We start from the raw sequence: 19,639 nt of genomic DNA, 5'->3' as shown, positions 1-19,639 counted from the left end.
GTGAAGGAACATGGTTTGGAGCAAAGCAGAAAAAAAAAGCCCAGGTCAGGGGCCTACAGTTATCCACAAAAAGAGAAAGTTAGCTGCAGCACACAAAAGTACATTTTCAAGTGGTTTTATTCCATTCCATAGCAACGTTTCAGCCGCCCATGCTGCTTGAAAAAGGCCGCATGGGCAGTTGAAACGTTGCTATGGAATGGAATAAAACCACTTGAAAATTTACTTTTGTGTGCTGCAGCTAACTTTCTCTTTTTGTGGATAACTATCTATATGTTATCTATCTATCCATCTATCTATCTATTTATCATCTATCTATTATCTATCTTTATATCATCTATCTATCTAGATATCCTATCTATCTGTCAGAGTGGTGTGAGTTTTCCATATCTATCATATCTGATTATCTATCTATCTATCTATCTATCTAATTAATTACTGACATAGACCCCCCCCTTTCAGTTCAGAAAGTTTGTGCAGAAAACTAAAGTTTGAATTATGTCATTCTGCAAAAGCATCTATCTATCTATCTATCTATCTATCTATCTATCTATCTAGCTATCTATCTGTCTATCATTTATCTATTTATCTATCTATCTATCTATCATTTATCTATCTATCTATCTATTTATCTATCTATCTTCTGTCTGTCTATCGGTCTAATATCTATCTATCGATCTATCATCTATCTATTATCTATCTATCTATCATCTAAATCATATCTGTCAGAGTGGTGCGATTTTTCCATATCTATGATATCTGTTTGTCTATTTGTTTATCTATCTATCTATCATCTCATATCTGTTTGTCTATCTATCTATCTATCTATCTATCTATCTATCTATCTATCTATCTATCTATCTATCTATCTTCTCTCTGTGTGTTTGTACTAGTTTCATTTATTGTGAAGAGTATTTGTATAATGTTCCATCTCCTGTTTATACAGCAATAGAAGTGTCACAGAACAAAAGAAGAAAGTTGATGTTCATTTTTTCTGCACCTCCTTCCTTTTAAAGGATTTTTGCATTACTGTGAAAAACTTTTGGCTCTTGTTTTTCTATGTTTATTAACCATGCCAACATTTTTAATCTAACACCACTGTTAAAGATTGGCAGGCTTCCAGGGAAATATATCAGCCAGCCTTATTAATTTCATGCCAAGTGCTGGAGGCGTGAATGTAGAGAACGCTGTTTGACTTTGGATAATAGGAATCAGGCAGCTTAAAGGCAGGGGATAAAGATCAGGAGCCCTGTGTCTCAGGAGGAGGAGCAGGTGCAGGCTTCAAGCAAGGCCTTCAGGCCCAAAGGGGCAGCCAATGCTTGAAACAATCTGCAGTGTCTTTTTTTTAATTTGGCATGTGCCTCTCACAGCTTAACAGACCGCTGCTCCACAAAGAGTGGTAAACAGAGAAAGGGAAATTAAAAAGATGAGTCCCAGGGTAGACAAAAACAAATTAGGGCAAACAAATTACACAGAGTCAACAAATAAACAAGGGAACATCTGTGAATATATTTATGGGCCTTTCTGATTCTGAAAAAAACTACCTGAGAAATGTTGCTTGGATTGTGTAATATGTGATCTTTAAAACATCCCATTTTTAAAGTGACTTGCTGCCTAGACGCCTGCATCTGCTGAACCACGTTCCATTGATTGTTCATGTGCATTGATACTTTATGAAAATGCAATGACACTCTGTCACAGCCTTGTAGCAATTCTTCAATCAAATGACTGTATGGAGTTTGGTTTTTATGTAATATATTTTCTTTATATATAAGATATTGGTTAGAATTGGGACCGGAAGTAAATTGAGTCTTATATTTTATAATGAAACATTAAAGGTGTTGAGCTGTTTCATTAAAGCCACCATAGAAATCAGCTGATCACTGCTGGTCCTGATCCTGGAACCCCCAGCAATCAGCTGGTTTGTTGAGCCTGACCCCTAGTGTTAGATGTGTTACATGGCAGCCATTCAAATTATCATTTAAATGAGAACTACAGCTGGAAAATGTCCTTTTTTTTTATTGTAGATACTAAATGTATAAATATACTTGCATACTTTGACACCTTTATTTATATATGTATTAATTAATTCATTAAATAGTTAATTAATTAATTAATTAATTAATACATTTTGTTAAGTTATATATTTATTTTTATAAAATAATTTTTTTCCAACCACTTACATGCCACTAGAGGGAGCTAACTGCACACATATTTATAAAGCTTCAATTGAATCTAATTAACTCAAGGCTAACTGTATAAATCTGTATCTCACCAGCAGAGCCGCTATCAGGGGGGTACAGCCAGTATCATAGTTAGGGGCCCAGTGCAGCAGCCACATCACTGTAGGGGGGGACAGAGGGTGGGGCACTCCAGCCTGATAGGGGGCCCACCGCTTCCAGCACCATCTTCTTTTTTCTCTTTTTTTTAATTTTATTTAGTCCACTGGCTCTTTAAAGCCAGTGTAGCGGCCCACAGCAGGGCTTACTTTCTGGTAGGAGAGCAGAGAGCGATGCTCCTCCTACTCTCTCCTCCCCCTCATGCTCCTATGCATGCAGCCCTATTGGTGGAGCAGGCACATGTTTCCTGCTCCACAGCAGACTCTAAGGCCTGCTTGCGCCACTGGAAACAAGAAGACTTCCCCTACCCATCGGCAGGTGACTTTTCTAGGGGGAAATAGATAGATATCTCATATCTATCTATCAATCTATCTATCTAAAATCGGTCACATGATACCTACACAGAGATCAAGGTAGTGAATGCTGGAATGGCGTCTGTAGTGTGTGTAGGTGAGTGTAGATCCGTCCCTATGGCAACATTGTTTTTAGCCAACACTTTTTAGCACATACAGCTGGCACTTAATTATCCTGATTTACAGGACACTGGCAAAAATTTATTTTATATCACGATCGATATGCGTATAGTATTATGTATGATATTGCACCTTTATGTACTTTATATTCATGACATGACATGTTTTGCGTGTATCTTATGATGAATGTATTTGACATTTGTTTGTATATTACGGTAATTTATGAATTGGATAATGAGTTTATTTGATGTTGCACCTTATAAAATGCGGCCTTGCTTATTTGGACACCATGCTTGATATAGATGGTGTGATACCGTCGAAATGTCGTGTTTGTAAACATGGGTAAATAAAGCACTGCTGTGTTTCACTGAATGACCTCAGGTGTGCTGCCGGATTTTTGCTTCATCTGGTATCTATCTATCTATCTATCTCATATGTATCCATCTATTACTCTATTTATCTATCTATCTATCAATCAATCTCATATCTATCTGTCTAATACTTTATCTATCTATCTATCCATCTATCTCATATCTAGGGGCAGACTGACAGATCGGGCACCCAGGCACTGCCAGGCCTGAGAGACGCTTGCCGATGCCAGCACCTTTTTTTCCCCTTAAATCTACCTTCAGCCTACTTAGAGGCCGGGCCAGACCAGAAAGGGGCCCACCGCTAGCCCCTGACCCCAAGTCTAGCACTTACTCAAATGTTGGAACAGGCTGCAGGCCCATTAAAATCAGCACAGAGGCTACTAAGGGTAGCAACTATCTACTGGGGGCACTGTCTAATGGGGGGCAATGTCTACTGGCGGTCAATATCTGCTGGGGGCAATATCTACTGAGGGCAATATCTACCTGGGGGACACTACCTACCTGGGGGGTGCTATCTAAGGGGGACACTATCTACTGGGGCAATTACCTACATAGGAGCATTACCTACCTGGGTGCATTATCTACTACCTACCAGGGACATTACCTACCTGAGGGTACTACCTTCTGGAGGCACTACCTACTACCGACCCACCTGGAGACATTACCTACTACTTACTGGAGGCATCACTTACAACCTACCTAATGGTGGCATTACCTACTACCTACCTACTGGGGGCATTGCCTATCTAATGGGGGCATTACAGACGGACTGGGGCTTTTATCTTAAAGGGTAAATTCCCTACCTACCTTCTGGGGGCACTACCTTATAGAGGAGGGGAAATTACCTACTCACCACCTCCCAATCTCCCTACCCTTTCCCCCAACACACCTACTCCCTCATACTATGCAGGGCACGTAGGGGGCATTATCTGGGGCATTGAGGGTAGGGAACAGGGGGTTAATGTGCTGAAGAAATTTGGAGCCTAATATATTTGTTGTCTGGCAGATTCTGCTGTGATGAGTCATTGGTTGGAAGGAGACTTTATGGCAGTCTGAGCAAGACAAAGAAGAAAAAGAAAGAGAACTACTTCAAGAAGATGCCCCCTGTGAGTCAGTAAATGTAATTGCACTGTAATCACTTATACAGTGTGAAGTCCCTGTGTAGAGCTGGGTCACCACTATATGGGCTTTGTAGGGTCTATGTTCAGTGACTTTTATACAGTCGTTATGTGGTGATAGTGGTAGTGGTCATGGTGTGGCAGTACAATTCTACCTTGTGTACTGGTAATATTGGTATACTGATTCCAATGTTACCAATAATACCAGTACACAAGGTAGAATAGTACTGCCACACCATGACCACTACCACTATCACCACATAACGACTGTATAAAAGTCACTGAACATAGATTTTGTTAGTAACAGTATGATTGTTATATTTATGGTGATAATATTTTGTACTTCCTTCCTCATTGAACTAAAGGGCTCTTGTTTTTCATAGACAGTGAGGAAAAGAGTGGGCAGGCTTGGGGGCGGGCCAGGGGGGAAAGGGGGCCCAGAGGAAGTTGCTGACAGGCAACATAACCCGTGGGGTCTAGGGGGGCACCTGCCTGGTCCATTCTCCATCTGCCGTCTCTAGCCTTGCTTTTCCAGCATTTCTCTGAATTTACAATTACAGGTTGTATCTTTGTTATGGTTCTGAGGGAAGTGATATTGTTATATTTCATTGCATTATTTATTGGTTTACCTAACAGGCTATAGTGACTGGTACAACAACACTATGTTTAGATAAAGCAGGTGTCCTGGGAGTGGTCTTGCCCCCCCCTCCCCCCCCCCCCCGTTTGTGTAGTGGCCACATATTTGTTGGGTGTGCCCTGCATTGTGTATTCCTTTTCTCTTAGTTGTAGTGTTTGTGTTTTGATACACATAGTGGCACCCCTGGATCTGAATTGTAGCCGAGCCCACTTGTCTAAGTGTATGCAATGTTGAGCTTTGTGAAGACGTGTTGGGGCACAGCTAAGATGCATGATCAGAAAGGGAAAGCTCCAGCTTATACAGAAGATGAAAAGTTAGGTATAGTGTTTCTCACGAGTGTGTGCCGATAGGAGGGTCGGAATGAAGAAGATGCTGTTCATAAGCAGAGTAGCTGTCCTTACATTCACAGCACTGCTCAAGTTGTGGTGCGCCAGAGGTGAGTTGCTGGGACTTGTTGTACTACACAGATATGTCACTGGTGGTGCAAGCAGTCAACAGTCCCATGTAAACCCCAAGCACACTCAAAACCTTTGTAAATACAGGGCTGCAATAAGTGGTAGTATGGCGGAATCCTCAGGGTGCATCCCAATGTAATGTGTGCTGGTGATAAAAGTCACCATGCCCTAGGGGTTTGTAACACATTAACATAGTTCAGAAGGTTAAAAAAGACAAACATCCATCAATATCAACCTGTGGCCATATTGTGTCCCTACTGTGTTGACCCAGAGGAAGCAAAAAGCTATTTTGAGGCTGATGCCAATTGCCACATACCAGGGGTAAAAATTTCTTCCTGACTCCAAAAATTAGAATAAATCTCTGGATAAAAGTTCTGTCCTATAGATCTAGTATCCAAAACATTTCTGCATGTAATATTATTACTATGCAGAAATGCATCCAGGCCCCTTTTGAACTCAGACATTAAACCAGACATAGAGAAGCAAGGAGACAGTGCAATGCAATTTTACTTGTAGTAACTTCAGATGGTACAAAGCAGTAAAGTGTTCTTTAACAACTCCCAGGCTGTAGGCACTGAAGGGTTACTAGTGCGTGCAGAAGAGAGGTTACTGCTTTAGTCTTTCAGTGAAGGAAATTTTGCTTGGAAAGGTGCTTGTATGTTTAGGAGTTCTGGACTCAGCGATCAGGTATAGCCTGACGTGTTCCTTGTCTCTTCTAGCGACATAGATGTCAATGACCGACATCAGGGATCCCGCTAATGTCAATCATTAAAGTCTTAAATGCAGGCATGTAACAAAAAACACATATGAACCAGCTCATCCCTCCACTGGATAGGGACTTGGCAGCAGCAGCGTGAATATGTGAGGAAGCTCGGAAGAAAACACTAGAGCCGGGACTCCAGGTGCAGAAACTCCAAGGAAAATGTAGGCGGATATCCAGCTCCCAAACAGTTAAAATCCAACTTTAATGAAAAAAACCTGTGTAAAATCATACAGGTGGAAAAATTTTGAAAAAACAAAAGATAAAAGCACAAACGAAACACCAACACGTTTCGACCTGTTAACAAATCTTAATCATGGCTTAATCATGGATTAAGACTTGTTAGGCCGAAACACGTTGGCGTTTCGTTTGTGCTTTTATCTTTCGTTTTTTCACAATTTTTCCACCTGTATGATTTTACACAGTTTCTTTCATTAAAGTTGGATTTTAACTGTTTGGGAGCAGGAAATCCGCCTACATTTTCCTTTAAAGGGTAGCTCCCACCATCCTATTTTTTTTCTGTCCCTGCCTATTGCCAATCTATCCCTAACACCCTCCCTGCTTTTAATTTTTATTTTTACTATATTAAAAATGCTTTTTGTCTGCCTGGCAGTGTGCTCACTACCAGGCAGACTTCCCCAGCAGGCACCACGTCACTGATGCCTGCTGGGGGGGGACTTCCGCCCTTAGTTCATCTACACAGGGTGCCTCCAGCTGTTTCATCACTACAACTCCCAACTTGCCCTGACATCTATTGGCTGTCAGGGCATGCTGGGAGTTGTAGTATTGAAACAGCTGGAGGCACCCTGTGTAGATAAACTATTAGTTACATGCGGCGCTAGCCCGTCCCCTCCGTCTCCCTCCCCCCCGCGCCATACCCCGTTCCCTCCATCACAACCCCCCCCCCCATTTACACTTACTGCAGAGTCCGGCAGCGGGCGTGCAGGGACAGCGGCGGCGACGAGGCAGAGGCGGCGACGAGGTGGAGGCGGCGGCGATGTGCGGGAGGAGTGGCCTCCCAGCCAGTGGCCGGGGAGCCAATGCGCTCGCTCCCTGCCTGTCTGATTGACAGCCAGGGAGCGAGCGCAGGCTGAATGAAAAGGACCGATGCGGTCCTTTTTCAGGCGTGACGTCACGCCAGGCTGCAGCCGGCCACTAGGAGGGAGACCCCTAGTGGCCGGTTTTCAAATGTAAATTAAACAATTTTAATTAAAAAAAAATAATAAAAGTATATTAGAGATATGTTGTAGTACATAAGTACTACAACATTTCAAAAAATAAAGTTGGTGACAGTGCCCATTTAAATGCAGGCATGCAGCATTTAAGAGGTTTACAACAGTAGTGGGGCCTGTCACTTCTTCGATGTGACTTTAGGAAGGCAATCATTTTCCATGAGGGCCAGAGCACTTTTGAAGGCTGCCCACTTGGCGATCTGCTCATAGAGTCTGCCCTATGCTGCACAGCTCAGGCTGAAGTGAATTGAAGCTGAGCTGCAGTAATCCGGTGCCACCACTATAGAGGCCTCTAACACCCGTAGATCCAGGTGCCCCAGCTGTGCAGAACAGCTGATCAGGGGGGTAACAGGTCTCAGCACCCAGCTGATTAGCTATTGATGGACTATTCTGTGTCAGCAAATCAATTAGTTTTCCCTGCAAACCCCTTAAAGGAACTCAAATGATAAAAAGGAAATTGTGCTTATACATTTATTTTTTTAACTGCCATGTACAATGTTCAGTCATTCACATATTCGTTTCCTCCTTGTCATTTTGGTTACTATGATACTGGAAACCCTGAATGATGGATCTTTATTTACACTGAAGAATACAAAACTAGAAACCCCTTCTAGGCAGGAATATCACAGCAGCGTGTTGAGAGAACAATGAGTTGACAGATGAAGAAAACACAAACTTTCGGATGTTTTACACATTGTCAAATCACTTGAGTTGTTGCCAAGGTAAATGAAGCAAGATTTCTTTTTATTCTTAAATTCAGCGTTAATGCGTTTAGCAAACACTTTAACTTTCGCTTTGGTTTTCTTTCAGCCGATGTCTGTGAGAAATTATTTCTTCACCTAGCGTGATTTGTGTAAGTGACACGCAGCTTCAGGAAGTTACACCTGTACACGAGCGGGGGTGTCATTTGCCCGCGCCATCAACTGTGCATATCCAATTCGCTTGTCAATCACCATGCCAGACAGGTGATCTCTATCACATTCAAATGTAGGAGAGAGCAAGAAAAAATAAAAATGAATCCTTATTTATTATATTATTTATTATAGTTGTCAGTTCTCTTTTACTTTGGCCACTGGAGGTAACATTGACAAGTCATGAGGAATTACGGTATTCTAAATCCAACCATTGTCTTTTTTTTTTTTTTTTTTTTTTTTTTTTTTGTAAATATTTTTTATTGAAACTTTTGTCATTTTTACAACAAACAGACAGGGAACATCATGGTGCAACATATGCACAGAATATACAATTTTACGTAGCACTGTCAATGGGTCATGCCCTAGCATTTCCCTGGTGAACACACAGTTAAACATTAGAACAAAACCAGGCCTGGCATTACCCTTACTAAGTCGGTTTCTTCACGTGTCATTTATGGTCTCTGATCCATGACATATTCTATCATACATACTTCCAGTTACACTCTGCTTAAACTATTAAAATAATTCTAATCTCTGTTCGAACCAAGTTTGTGTATGTCGTGAATGAGCAGAATTACAAAGTGTTTCCGTCCTCCCATTTGTACGAGATTATGTGATAGTCTGTTTTAACTTGTAAATTAATGTATCTTGTGATATGGAGATTTCAACCAGCAGGACCACCTAGCGGTAAACAATTTAAGTCTATCTGCCCCCAATGCTAGTATATGTTCATATGAGCATGTCACTTGGATTTTCTGTATTAACCCTTCAATTGTTGGAACTTCAACAGATTTCCAACGACTCACCACTGCAATCTTAGCTAATATGCAAATAATACAAAATAAATCTTGAACCTCCCTCGGCACCACACCCATGTCCAAAAACAACAGGACAGTCTGTGGAGCCCACGGCGTCAGTGTACTGAATAACTCCCTTAATAGTAATCTGCAGGCATTCCAGAAAGGTCGTATCAGGGGGCAATACCACAATATGTGGATGAGCGAACCTCTCTCTCCGCATCCCCTCCAACACCTATCCGAGACATTTGGGTATATCGAACTTAATCTGTTGGGGGTATAGTACCATCGCAGGAGGGTCTTAATTGCTGATTCAATATGAGAGGAACATTGTAGTGCTCTGTGAATTATTGTAAAAGCCCCTCGCCATGATTCCAGTGAGAAAGTACAACCTAATTCCCTCTCCCATAGTTTCAGAGGGTATGTTTTCGAGAAATCATCTCCATGAGATAATCTATGGTAATACGGTTTCAAACCCTTGAGAGGGGAAGAGATAGTTTTAATTGCTGTGCTATCTAGAGGTCTATCTACTGGTTTTAAGCTGTTAAGAAAATGACGAATTTGCAAATATTTATAAAAATCTTGTTTAGCTATATTATAAGTATCACATAATTCTGCAAAAGTAAGTAATGTGGAGCCCCTATGGAGATGTTTAACCTGCAGAACTCCCAGTGTCATCCACCCAGAGAGGTCAACATCAGGAATACTACTTTGGAGAAGAGTTAATGGAATCTCCCCCCTATTCATTGGACATGTGGTGGGGGTCCGTGATATATATTGAGCCCATGCATTGTAAGAAGCCTTGACGAAAGGATTAATAAAATTAGGGGGGGGTATATTCCAATATGGTAAGACCACCAGGTCTCTAAGTCTGAAGGGAGTTATTGTCTGTTGTTCAATATGCACCCACGGAAGCAATATCGGATCCTCCCACCAATGCCTCAACATAGATACCAAAGTGGCTGTATAGTAGCGTTTCAGGTCTGGCGACCCCAAACCTCCCATAGGCTTGGATTTGGTAAGTATATGTGCAGAAAGTCTAGGGCGTTTTCCAGCCCAAATATAATGGGAGAGTAATGATTGAGCTTTAGTGAAAAAGGAAGAAGGAAGAGATATTGGGAGTGTGCGGAACAAATATAAGAACTTTGGAAGAAGAAGCATCTTGAAAGCAGCTACTCTACCCACCCAGGACGCCTCCACCTTCGTCAATCTGCTTATCTCATGTGTCATTGCTGTCAGAAGTGGGAGGTAATTTTCCGCATATAAAGACTTGTGCGGATAGGAGAGTTGTATTCCTAAATAATGAATAGAAGTGAGGCGCCAGTCAAAAGAATAAGAAGATTTTAGTGTGGCCAAAAGAGCAGTTGTGAGTCGTATCGGAAGTGCCTGTGTTTTTGACGCGTTTAGTTGATAGTAAGAAATATCGCCAAATTTATGTATAATGTCCATTACTGCCGGGATGGACACTAAAGGTTTGGTGAGTGAGAGTATGACATCATCCGCATATAGTGCAATTGTGTGTTCCGTGCCACCTATGGATACCCCTCTAACTGCGGAGCTTTGGCGGATAGCCTGAGCTAACGGTTCCATTGACAAGATATATATTAGTGGTGATAAGGGGCAGCCCTGTCGGGAACCGTTAGATATATAAAAAACTTCTGATAAAGTGCCATTTGCCATTACTTTAGCCGACGGGCGGGAATAAAGAGAAGCCAGGGCAGACAGAATGGGACCCCCCAATCCCATGTGTGAGAGGGCCGAGAAGGCATACGACCACCGGAGGCGGTCGAAAGCCTTCTCCGCATCCAGCGCCAATATGACCGCAGGGGTTCCCGACCGCTCCAGATGTGCAAATATATTCAACAGCCGTCTGGTGTTGTCCGAGGCTTGACGCCCTGCCACAAAGCCAGATTGATCAGTAGAAATCAGTTGGGGCAGAATTTTTGAAATTCTCGTAGCTAATAGTTTTGCATATATTTTAATATCTTGATTTAGGAGAGAGATGGGCCTAAAATTTTGAGGTCTGTCTGGAGTTTTGCCTGGCTTCGGTAACGCGGTAATAGTGGCCTGTAAATTTTCTTCCGGCAGTACCCCCCCAGACATTGCTGCATTGCAAAATTTAGCTAAATGAGGGGAAAGAATAACTTGAAATTTTTTATAGTAAGAGCTAATGAATCCATCGGGACCGGGCGCCTTCCCCGAAGGAAGTGATTTAATCGTTTGTGTTATTTCATCCGTAGTTATCTCTAGGTTTAACATCGAAAGTTGTTCTGGAGACACTGAGGGAAGGTGAAGGCTAGATAGAAAGTTTGCTGTTATGTGTGAGATGTCAGGTGGCGAGGGAGTGTTATCACGTAGATTGTACAGTGAAGAATAAAAGGTCTGAAACCCATTAGCAATCTCAGTTGGGGTATATAATCTCTTTTGTGTTACTGGGTGGATAAGGTAAGGTATACGGGCCTTAATCTGCCTTTTCTTCAATCTGTGAGCTAGCAGTTTTCCCGCCTTGTTGTTTTGTGAGTAATAATGAGCTTTTAGTTTGCGGTAAGATTTTTCATAGGACGTCAATAAGAGACAGCGAAGATCTTTCCTCAAGGAGGCGACCTCAGAAGCCAGAGTCGCCGAGGGAGCAATTTTGTTAGCTTGTTCCACTATATTTAGGCGGTTCAAGACTTCGGTCATCCGTTTCTCCCGCTGTCTCTTAAGTGAGGCTCCATATTTAATACAGTACCCCCTAATTACTGCCTTATGGCAATTCCACAGAACAATAGGATCCTCTACTGATTCTAAATTGTGTTTGAAATATTCTGTTATATCTTTTTGAAGTTGTGTACCGTATTCAGAGTGTGCCCATATATAAGGGTTGCTCCTCCAAATGTATGAGGGGGGGGGAGGATATAGTGTCTGCAAGCTGCAATGTGATAACTGCATGATCAGACCATTTGATTGTGTCTATAGTAGATGTCAGTGCATTAGATAGGAGAGATCTGTCGAGAAGAAACATATCGATTCGTGAGTAAGAGTTATGGACACCGGACAAAAAGGTGTAATCCCTTTCCAAAGCGTGTTGTGCTCGCCAGATGTCGTATAGCTCCTCCTCCACTAATAAAGAAGACAGAGTAGTACAGGGAAAACGAGAAGTAGAGGTAGTGTCCAAAGTATAGTCAGAGACAGTGTTGAAATCTCCACACAAAAGTAAAGAGCCCCATGGGGAACTGCGCACTTTTTAAAGTAAGCGTTTAAGAAATGTTATCTGGCCCTGATTGGGAGCATATACCGCCACTATGGTCAATGGTGCTGCATTGATATTACAACGTAAGATTACATACCGACCTTGAGGATCCGATACCGCCTCCCTAAGCTGAAAGGCCACTGTATTACGTATGGCGATCGAGACACCCCTTGATTTTGTACTATAATGAGAGTGAAAAAAATGTGAAAAAGCTGGATGCATAAGACGGGACTCATCCACAGACAATAAATGCGTTTCCTGTAAACATAGAACATCACACTTTAAAGATCTTACTTCTCTCCACAAATGTGACCTTTTATGTGGAGCATTTAGCCCATTCACGTTAATACTAACGATATTAATGACTATCTTGGCATTGTATAAGTATCTATAGATATGCAAATCCAGAGTATGGATTCAGGGGGACAGAACGCACCTCCCAGCCAGCGTGCGTCTGTCTTTTTTGAGCAGAGTGAACACTGAAGACCACACACATAAAAAATGCCAGCCATTGGAACATATAAACAGGTAAACATAAACGTGAAACAAATAAAGGTAAGTAGGGACGGCTTCAGCCGAACACTGTCCCTCAAGGAGTGGGGGTTAGAGTCCACTCTGAAACTGTGGGTCACCGGTAGTGCACCCGAACCTGCAATTGGTAAATAAAAGCATCCAACACCGATTCAGTTTAAGCTACGTCCCAGTCTTTTTGGATTGGGTTCGCCCTTGTAGAAACTCTCGAATGTTCAGGGGGGTCCATAGGTATTTTCCATGAAGCAAGCAAGGATTCGCCTTCCGTGTAGGTTTTAATCACATGTATAACATTGTCCTTTTTGATAAGCAATCTCGTTGGAAAGCCCCACCTGTAGGGCATGTTAGCCTTTCTCAAAGCAGAGGTTATTGGTGTTAATGTCCTGCGAGCTTGTAGTGTCGCTGCCGACAAATCAGCATATACAGAGATATTTTGGTATGGCGCTGGCAACCCGTCATTGCGCCTGGCTACTTCCATCAGCTTTTCTTTGATATGGAAAAAATGTATTCTTGCTAGAGTGTCTCTCGGAATTGTATCATTCAGGTGTTTCGGACGGGGGACCCTGTGGGCCCTGTCAACTATTATTTCTTGAGGTGAACAATCAGGCAGGACATTCTTTAACATAGTGCGAACATATTCCGGGATCGCCGCAGGAGCCACAGTCTCTGGTACACCCCTTAACTTGATGTTGTTGCGGCGGCTGCGGTCTTCTAGGTCCGCTACTTTAGCTTTTAATGCCATAATGTCATCTTCTGCCTCATAATGCATATCAATAAGGGAGTTATGTGAATTAGCAAAGTCCCCAAACTTGGTCTCTAAGTGATCCACTCTCTCTCCTATTGCATTTATATCAGCCTGCAAAGGGTGGATTAATTTGTGCATGTCTTGTGAGATAGTGGATCGCAGTAGCATCAGCATGTCCCTCATGGATGTGTCAGTGAGGGATTTATTCAATACTGTCATCTCTGCTAGGGGGTCCTTGAGTATTGGAGGTCCCTCACCATCTAGCAGACCAGCTCTCACCTCCGATACCTTGTGTGCTGAGGACAGCGTTTTGGTATGTCTGGTCGGGCTACGCCGGGGTGATGTGTCTGGGGAGTCTGTCTGCAGCTCCGGCGAGGAGCCGCAGCTTCGCGGGCCCGGGTCTTTCAGACAGTCGGCAGCGGGGGATGAGGTAAGTCCGGTGCCTCTCACCTGTCTCTCCGGCGATATCCCCGCTACATGTAGCGCCGTATTTGATGAGGACCGCCGTCGCAACGGGGACAGCGATGCGATGATACGCCTCTGGGCTCTAGAGGAGGCCGCGGTCTCTTCCTCCCCGGCGCCATCTTGGGCCTGCGCCTCTCGGGGAATGAAGCTGAATTTAGCCAGCGATCTGTGTCGGAGCGGCTTCTTCCTCCTCCCCGGCATTCTAGCAGGTATTAGGAGCGGGCAGCAGTAGGTATTCGGCGTGGATTCTTGCTTTATCAGTCGCTTTAGCAGGTTGGGAGACGGAGCTCACGGATCACACCACCATGCACCACAGCAGCCAGGCCACGCCCCTCTCCAACCATTGTCTTATTGGGGGAGATTTATCAAATCCCTTCCAGAGGAAAAGTTGCTGAGTTGCCCATAGCAACCAATCAGATCACTACTTTCAATTCTGAAAAGGCCTGTGAAAAATGAAAGAAGCGATCTGATTGGTTGCTATGGGCAACTCAGCAACTTTTCCTCTGGACACGTTTTGATAAATCTCCCCCATAGTCTTTATGCTGAGAACCCTGCTGGTTAGCTTTGGTAGATCTGTTTTAGATTGTTGGTATAATTTCCACAATGAAAATACGTAAAAAACTACAATATAATACAAGTAAATGGGGTTTCAAAATTTAGTGCACACGCACAAGATATTTTCTCTGTGGATTTAATGTTATGGAGCTGCAGCAGATTTTCACCATGAATTTTATTTTTGCAATAAAAAGGATAAAATCTGCAGCACAATCAGTGGTTAAAACAAAATAATATAAATGAGGAGTTAGGCCTCCCATTTGCGGTGATAGCTCCATATATAAGTAGAGTTGGTGCACAATATGGAGCCAGTGTGAGAGGTTCACAAATATAATATTCTGCACAGACATTTTCCCACGTGCAATGTGCATTTTTTCAAGCAGCAACAGGTTAAAGAGAAATAAACAGCATTACCACAGAGCACAGAAATGTTACCCTATGGTATTAGTTTCCTTATGATTCTTGTATCGCGAACCAAAATAGATGCAATAGAGAATGAGATTTTCAGCCATCAGCTTACCTTTGTAGTCAATTGCACTTTAAAGATCAGGTATATTAGATTAACAGTGATTTCAGTGCTGAAGCTATGCATTACATACGGTATTACAGTACAGGGTGGGCCATTTATATGGATACACCTTAATAAAATGGGAATGGTTGGTGATATTAACTTCCTGTTTGTGGCACATTAGTATATGTGAGGGGGGAAACTTTTCAAGATGGGTGGTGACCATGGCGGCCATTTGGAAGTCAGCCATTTTGAATCCAACTTTTGTTTTTTTCAATAGGAAGAGGGTCATGTGACACATCAAACTTATTGGGAATTTCCCAAGAAAAACAATTATGCGCTTGGTTTTAACGTAACTTCATTCTTTCATGAGTTCTTTACAAGTTTCTGACCACTTATAAAATGTGTTCAATGTGCTGCCCATTGTGTTGGATTGTCAATGCAACCCTCTTCTCCCACTCTTCACACACTGATAGCAACACCGCAGGAGAAATGCTAACACAGGCTTGCAGTATTCGTAGTTTCAGGTGCTGCACATCTCGTATCTTCACAACATAGACAATTGCCTTCAGATGACCCCAAAGATAAAAGTCTAAGGGGGTCAGATCGGGAGACCTTGGGGGCCATTCAACTGGCCCACGACGACCAATCCACTTTCCAGAAAACTGTTCGTCTAGGAAAGCTCGGACCTGACACCCATAATGTAAGCAAGATGGTGCACCACCCCATTATGGGTGTCAGGTCCGAGCATTCCTAGATGAACAGGAGCAGTTAACCCTGACAGTTAACCCTTTCAGTGCTGCAGTCAATGTGAGAGAGGGAGCTCCCTCTGTTCTCCTATGAGACCCTGCAATGTGATTGTGGGGTCTCATTGATAGCCATTGAAACCAGAGACCTCTGAATGGCCCCTGGTTACCTGGCTATGGAGGCCGATCAGGCTCTGCCTGAGGCAGAGTCTGATCTGCTATGCGTGTCAGTGAAACACTGACAGCTGTCAGTTTTACACTTTCAGGCATAATATACTGCAGTACAGATCTGTAATGTATTATAAGTGTCAAGTCCCTTAGTCGGACAGTAAAAAAAAAAATTCTAAATAAAGTAAAAAAAATAAAATAAAATAAGAAAATGTAAAGTAAAAAGTAAATATAAATAAATAAACAAACACAATCCCCATTTCCCCATTATGATTTTTTTTAGCCCCCCCCCCAAAAAAAAAGATTATATACACATATTTGGTATCATCCTGCCCGTAATAACCCAAGCAATAAAACAATCACATTATTTAACCCATAAAATGTACGCTGTAAAAAATTATAATAAAAAAACTCGCCAAATTTATTGCCTTATGTTAATGCAGCGTCTGTAAAACTAAAATAAAAAGTGATCAAAATGTTGCATGTACCCCCAAATGGTATCACTAAAAACTCCAACTCATCCCGAAAATAATGTGCCCTCACACAACATTTTCAGTATAAAAATAAAAAAATTACGTCTCTCAGAAAATGGCGACATACAAACATGAATTTTTCTAATCAACAAAAGTTTTTATAGTATAAATATGATAAACCATATAATAAAGTACATAAATGATGTATTGGCATAATTGGACCAACCTGCAGAATCAAATTATCATGTCATTTATACCGCACGCTGAATACAAAAAAAATAAAATAAAAAAAAAGAAGGAATAATCTTGCTAAAATTACTGTTTTTTTAATCCTGCCTAACTAAAAATGTTATAAAAAGTGATCAAAATGTTAAATGTATTCCAAAATAGTACCATTGAAAACTGCAACTTGTGCCACAAAAAACAAGCTCTCACAAAGCTCTATTGGTGAAAAAAAAAATGTTACAGTTCTCAGAATAGGGTGACACTCATATCATGGAGCTAGAGTGCTCCATGACATGAGTGTCACCCTCTTCTTAGATCTGTAACGTTTTTATGGGACATTCCTAAATAGATCAGAATTAGGGGAATACATTTTTGAGTTGCATTTCTCTGTCAGCACCCACTGGGTTACAGAAATTTTTTTTTGCAAAATAATATATCTGCAAGAAAAAGAAAAAAAAAATATTTCCACTTCCACTTTGCTTTAATTTACGTGAAACACCTAAAGGATTACCAAAGTTCCCAAATATCATTTTGGTTACTTTGGGTTGGTACAATTTTATATTGGGGTGATTTATGGGGGTATCTAATATACAGGCCCCTCAAATCTACTTCAAAACTGAACTGGTCCATAAAAATATCTGATTTTGAAATTTTCTCAAAAATTTTGAAAATTGCTGCCAAACTTCTAAGCCCCATAACGTCCTAATAAAGTAAAAGGATATTTAACAAATGATGCCAAGATAAAGTAGACATATTGTAATTGTGAATTAATAACTAATTTATGTGGCATGAATATCTTTCTTACAAGTAGAAAATCTGGAATTCAGAAAAAATGCTAAGTTTTAAATTTTTCACAGAATTTTTGAGTTTTTCACAGAAAAATGCTGAATCTATGGACCAAAATTTACCACTAACAGTAAGTACAATATGTAATGAAAAAACATTCTCAGAATCACTTTGATAATTTAACATGCCCTGAAGTTATTACAACATAAAATGGGACAGGTCAGATTTGAAAAATGAGCCTTGGTCCTTAAAGGGGTACTCCTCCCCCAGACATCTTATCCCCTAACCAAAGCATAGGGGATAAGATGTCTGATCGTGGGAGTCCCACTGCTGGGAACCCCGCAATCTCTCCTGCACCACCCCCACCATGATGGCACCATCATGATGGCATGATGGTGCCAGCAGCTGGACCCCCACGATCAGACATCTTATCCCCTCTCCTTTGGATAGGGGATAAGATGTCTAGGGGTGGAGTACCCCTTTAAGTCGGGCCCTGTTCTGAAGATAGGGGGGTACATTTTTAATACCTGGATAACCTCTTTAGTGTGAATCCATATGTACAGTTAAATACTTCCTTTTCCCTTCCATTTTTGTCTAATAAATCAAGGGGGGTGGAGCCTATCCAAAAGGTGTTAACAGGGGTCTTCTACAGTCAGTTGTTGTACAGCCGACACAAGGTCGTGAGGGGAGGAGAGAGGAAACGTAGATGACACATGATATTTTATATTTTTCTCTGTTTTAATTGTCATATCAGACAGAATAGAATTAAGGGAAAGAGAAGATTAATGAGGAATTACTGGAATTTATGTGATATTGTTAATATGTTATAAATATTTGTAACATGCTAACTTAAATATTAAGCATTTTTTTCACAGTTAGTGTAACATTGGATGTGGAGAGGATATGCCTTTGCAGTGTGTGACTGTTTGCAAGCAATGTCTTTGGTAGAGGAAGGTGAGTAAGGTCAATATCATTAATTGGCTCAGTATCAAACCACCTAGTAAAGCACTGTGCTGTGAAAAAAGGTCCCAGGGGATGAATCTTACACTGAAGCCATTTAAAATTGTACTAGCAGACTAGGGTTATTAACCTTTTACTGCTTTTAGGCTTCATTCATAAACATAATATACAGATTTTAGTATGTGTTCACATCTTGTTTTTATAAATGATAGAGGTGTACATCATAAGCATTCTATGGTCCCCATGCACCCAGGGTATGAGAAAAAGAGTGTGCCCCTTTTCCCATAAAAAAAAACACAGTGTAAATACAAATAAAAATAAACATATATGGTATCGCCGCGTGCGGAAATGTCCGAATTATAAAAATATATCGTAAATTAAACTGCACGGTGAATGGCGTACGCGCAAAAAAATTCAAAAGTCCAAAATAGGGCATTTTTGGTCACTTTTTATATCATGAAAAAATGAATAAAAAGTCCTATCAATGCAAAAATGGTACCGCTAAAAACTTCAGATCACAGCGCAAAAAATGAGCCCTCATACTGCCCCATACGCGCAAAAATAAAAAAGTTACAGGGGTCAGAAGATGACAATTTTAAACGTATTAATTTTCCTGCATATAGTTATGATTTTTTTCAGAAGTACGACAAAATCAAACCTATATAAGTAGGGTATCATTTTAATCGTATATCGGACCTACAGAATTTAAAATTAGGTGTCATTTTTACCGAAAAATGTACTACATAGAAACGGAAGCCCCCAAAAGTTAAAAACAGCATTTTTTTCAATTTTGTCTCACAATGATTTTTTTTCCCGTTTCGCTGTAAATTTTTGGCCAAAATGACTGACGTCATTACAAAGTAGAATTGGTGGCGCAAAAAATAAGCAATCATATGGATTTTTAGGTACAAAATTGAAAGAGTTATGATTTTTTAAAGGCAAGGAGGAAAAAACGAAAATGCAAAAAAGGGTAAGGGGTTAAGTCCTCCCAATATCACATATTGAAAACACCCACTATTGTCTAAAGTACAATAAAAAAAATAATAATTGGCATTGCCACGTGTTGAAATGTTCAAACTAATAAAAGGAACTTGGGAACTGTATTATAATGCTCAGAGCTGCAAACATAGGCAGGTAGCTGATAAAACAAAA

The 19,639-nt window shown here is 41.2% G+C and overlaps 1 long non-coding RNA gene across 1 annotated transcript; it reads left to right on the top strand.

Annotated features, from left to right (window-relative positions):
- The first annotated feature begins 2,635 nt into the window (after positions 1-2,635).
- LOC130360710 (uncharacterized) lies at positions 2,636-8,397 on the top strand. Its single transcript, XR_008890770.1, has 3 exons — positions 2,636-2,786; positions 7,971-8,104; positions 8,193-8,397. It is a non-coding gene; the product is annotated as an uncharacterized LOC130360710 (long non-coding RNA).
- Positions 8,398-19,639: the final 11,242 nt, after the last annotated feature.

This window comes from Hyla sarda, chromosome 3, assembly GCF_029499605.1.
Source record: "Hyla sarda isolate aHylSar1 chromosome 3, aHylSar1.hap1, whole genome shotgun sequence".
NCBI lineage: Eukaryota > Metazoa > Chordata > Amphibia > Anura > Hylidae > Hyla > Hyla sarda.
Note: the sequence above shows the minus strand (reverse complement) of the source record. Positions and strands in the feature narration are given on the sequence as shown.